The sequence below is a fragment of the Lissotriton helveticus genome, unplaced genomic scaffold (genome assembly GCF_964261635.1).
Source record: "Lissotriton helveticus unplaced genomic scaffold, aLisHel1.1 SCAFFOLD_420, whole genome shotgun sequence".
In the NCBI taxonomy this organism is placed as follows: Eukaryota; Metazoa; Chordata; class Amphibia; order Caudata; family Salamandridae; genus Lissotriton; species Lissotriton helveticus.
In genome coordinates, this window is record NW_027612052.1 from 43948 (window position 1) to 48830 (window position 4883).

A 4883-nucleotide genomic window follows, 5' to 3' on the forward strand; every position below is an offset into this window, starting at 1 on the left:
GCCGCAATGTTAAAAATGCATGCATCGAATTTGCCTGAACAAAGCGGCAGGCACCGTGCGGTGCCTGCTGCTTTGTGCACGCAAATGCAGGGGGATGTGCACCCCCCAACCCCCTTCACCAAGGGGGCCCGCAACGGGCCTCCGCAGTGAATGTCCGTATGCTTTTCCACGGCGGAAAAGCCGCCGTGGAAAAGCATATGATTTCCTCCATCCTAATATGGCTGGCGGTGTCTGATAGACACCGCCAGCCATGTTAGAGCTTTTCCGCCACGGTCGGAAGGCGACCGCGGCGGAAAAGCTGCGGACGGATTTCATACCCACCGCCATCCTAATATGGCGGTGGGTCTTTCGAGGCTCTGCAGCGGTTTTCCCGCATCCTCCGGGCTGGCGGTGGCTTCCGCCGGCCCGGAGGAGGCGGGAAAACCGCTATCATAATCGGCCCCTAAATGTTTATAGACAGTATCTGCATTGTACCTTTCCTTTCATTCCCAGCTTTTTGCTTTCTCCTTAACTCTCTGCTGCATACGTGTTGTGTTGTCCATTTGTACAATGCTCCCTAATAGCACATTGCTATCTATTTATGCTGCAATTTTATTTTCTTATCCTCTCCAGGGAAATAATGCTTTTAAAATTCAGGTGTGGCACTTGACCAGCACCGAGAAGCATAGGTGTTAGCTCAGAACCACAGTTCTAGGTTGAAAACTTTACCCATTTTCTCTATTGTTTTATTGATAGGCAGGAGACAGATAGGAATGTGTCCCTTTACCATATAAAACAAAGAGCACCCATATCCCTATCAGCCAAACTCACATTGCTCTCCTTCTATATAGTGCTAGGAGTGCATCCCTCTACTTCCCCTTATTTTGCTATTGACTTCTATGACATGTCAGCATCATTCTTGATCATTACTCTGAATGTCGGTGGCATGTTGCACTATGTGAAGAGTAGGAATATCCTTGTGTGAAACACACAGATGTTGTTCTACAACAGACAGCACTTTTGATGCCATGGAATCACTAAAGCTAAAGAGGGACTGTTTTGGGAGCAGTAGGACAACTGACTTCCAAGGAAAGCCTTATCCTTCTGGACTGCTCCTCAAAATGTGGACTGGCTATCCTTATACACCAGAGTTTACCACAAAAATCTTCAAGATCTGACTGATCTCAGAGGGCTTTAGCAAGCCTGCATATCATAGATATAAACATTATTCTTAAGTCGAGATATGCAGGTAACACAGATGAGCTACACTTTATGAAACAGCTTACCAGGTGGATAGTCGACTTAGGGGAAGCACCTGTGCTCCTTAACAAGTACTGGACTTTGACTCTGGACAGACATGGATGTCCAAATCTGTATGACAGAACAGACAGGGCTTTAATTCTGCATCTGTTGAGTGATTGTGCTCCTGTGGCAACATACTGGCAACAAATTGTATTGTATTGTATTGTATTGTAAGGGGTGCTTATAGAGCGCACTGACACCATGGGTTTCCTGGCGCTGGATGGACATAGAGGGGACAGAGGAACTAACCAGATTGAGGGAAGAGCCAGGTTTTTAAGGACTTACGAAAAAGGGTCAGAGAATTAGAGGCTTTGAGAGAAAAAGGAAAAGAGTTCCAAAGCTTGGGGGCCAGGTGTGCGAATCTCCGGCCTCCGGATCTACAGAGCTTGTAAGAGGGGACAGTCAAAAGGTGAAGATGAGAGGATCTCAGATTCCGGGACGGGCAGTAAGGTCTAATAAGAGATTTCACAAAGGCGGGACAGGGCCCGGTTAGCGATTTGAAAGTAAGGCAGCCGATCTTGAAGGCCGTCCTTGCGGTGACAGGGAGCCAGTGGAGTTTGGCAAGGAGGGGCCTGGCGGATTGCCACTTCGGGATCCCTAGGGCCAATCTCGCCGCTTGATTTTGAACCACTTGCAGTCTAGCCACCGATGTTTTAGGCAGACCGTGATAGATCGCGTTAGAAAAATCTAAGCGGGAGAGGACGAGGGCCATGATGACCTGCAGGAGGGCATCAGGTGTAAAGAGAAATGCCACTTTCCTGATCCTGCGCAGCTGGTAGATACAGGACGAGACCACCATCCCCACCTGTGGCCCAAGGGATAAACCGGAGTCAATTGTGACCCCTAGACTCTTCACCGAGGCCACAGGGGTGGGAGGGGGACCAAGTTCCGCCGGCCAGAATTGTGGCCCCCGGGAAGTGGCGCTCCTACCAGGAAGGAGGAGCTCCGTCTTGCCGGGGTTCAATTTTAGCTAGTTGTGGCCCATCCACTGGAGAATGTGGGACATGACTGCCTGAAAATTGGGAATAGCAGAAGGGGAGTTAAGAGGAAAGATGAGTTGCAGGTCGTCCGCGTAATTAAACACGGTGACGTCCCACTGCCTCAAAGAAAGAAGAAGGGGGCGAAGATAAAGATTGAAAAGAAGAGGGAATAGAGAAGAACCCTGGGGGACCCCGCAGGGCGAGTGCTCCCTGGGAGCCCTGAAAGTGCCCAGGCTGAGGGTCTGAGACCTGCCGGTCAGGAAGGATTTGACCCAGGCCAGCGCCAGGCCCTGGATGCCAGCCTGCTCGACACGGTGGAAAAGGATGTTATGATCCACCGTGTCGAAGGCGGCAGACAGATCTAATAGTACCAAGGCCTGGGGGGTACCCTTGTCAGCCCCGTCTCTCAAGGCATCCAGCACCGCCAAGATCACTGTCTCCGTAGAGTGGCCGGGTCTGAAGCCAGCCTGGTTGGCCTCGAGAAAGTTGGAACTCTCGATAAACTGTGAGAGACAGGTAGTGACGTGGGCCTCCAGGATTTTAGAAAAGAAAGGTAAAAGGGAAATAGGGCGGTAATTCGCTGGGACAGCGGGATCGGCCCCTGGCTTCTTCAAGAGGGGCACCAGTACGGCTTCCTTGAAGGAGCCAGGCACCGCACCGGAAGAGAGAGAAGAGTTTAACAGGGGGAGAATGCAGTCGGGTAAGGAGTGGCAGATGTCCCGAAGTATGGACGGGGGGCAACAATCGTCTGGGGATCCAGACTTGATGCGGGTGGCAAGAGTGGCCAGAGAAGTGGGGTCTATGAGAGGGAATTGTGTGAATGAAAAAGTGTTGTGAGGGGGGGAACAGAACCAGCGCCAGGAGAAATGACTGGAATGGTGTCCTTAATCAATACAATTTTTTCGATAAAATAGGTGCTGAGAGCATTACATGCTTCCTGTGTGGCGGGCTGAGTAGGGAGCGTCCTGGGGTCGGAGGTAAATTCATTAAGGACTTTGAAGATTTCTTTAGATTGGCAGGGGGCAGATAACATTTTTCCTGAGGCATAAGCTTTTTTTGCTGTGAGAATGGCAAGTTTGTACCTATTGCGGGCGGCCACATAGGCATCTCTACTTAGGGGGTGGTAATCTCTCCTCCACTTGCGCTCGAGTTGACGGAGTTCCAGGTGGAGGGATTTGAGATGGGGGGTAAACCATTTATGGGAATTACTGTGCCGAGATTGGGGGAACTTGGTTAGGGGGGCAAAGATGTCACTGGCTGTCGTGAGCCAGTCTGCTACCAACCCGTAGAGCTTATCGGTACCGGTGTCATTAGGTAGCAAGGGACAAGTTTGAGACAGGTGGGCTAGCAGTTTGGGGGGGTCGACAGCCTTCCACTTGCGGGCCATGCCGCCCTCCCGCGGGGGGACCCTAATCTGGCCAACCGCCGATATTGTGGTGTCGATCATAGAGTGATCCGACCACACACAAGGTGTTATTAATGGGCGGGAGGACTTGACCCCATGGATCCAGATGTGATCGAGGATGTGGCCGACCTTATGGGTGGCGGACCTGACTAGTTGAATAAAATTCAGGCTCGAGAGACCCTCGAACAATTCGGAAGCATGCGGGCCAGCGTCCTCGTGCTGAAACCAATAATTAAAGTCACCAATGATGACGATACGGGGGGAGGAGGTAGCAATGTTGGTGAGTTGATCAATGAAAGCTGAAGGAAAAGACGGCATAGGGTGGGGGGGGCGGTAGAGTACCATAAGGGTGACTGCCCCTGCCTCAGTCCCGAGACTGAGGACCAGGGTGTCCACTTCCGGCAGGATCATAGCTGCGGAAGTAATAATCTTCAGATCCTTACGTATTACCGCCGCCACCCCTCCCCCAGAGCGACCCCCTGGACGGTTGGTATTCAGCAGGAAGTAGTCTGGGGGTAGTGCAGCCAAGATGTCAGGAAGTGAATCATCAGTGAGCCAGGTCTCTGATAACAATAGGACATCAGGACTCTCAGTTAGGAGTAAGTGCAAGATGTCGGCTTGGTGCTTAACCATGGAGCGGGTATTTAGGTATAGAACCCGTATCTGTGACTCGATAGGAGCCGGAGCCATAGATGCTGGCGTCGACACAAGATGAGGGGATGGGCCTTTTTTTCTTGCCCACACAGCACATAATCCAGAATAGACTATTACCTACAGCACAAACGACTACTGTCAGATGTTCTACAATGCGACAAGCTTGAGAGAGTTCTCACTGATCACGTCGTATTCCTTCTGACCTTGGACTTTGGACTTGTAACATACCCGACAACCAAGTAGTGCATGAAAACAATGATCTTCAAGATAAAGAACAGCTAAGTAAGCATGTCCCTACTTATTTGGAAGACAATGAAGGGTTTGTCATGTCCCAGAAATTACTATAGTCCTTTGGTAAAGAATCATACAAGGGAGATTGAGCATGATGATGTTATGGCAAAATGCAGACATCACACGGACCCACAATCAATAGAAGCAAAGGTCAGAGCCCTAGGCAGACAGTATGTTGGTATCTCATACCACGCACTGCAGAAGAATTTAGAGGAAGGCAAGCTCCAACAAAATATTGTCTTTATCTATTCAGCTGAGAAAACCCTGGTTAG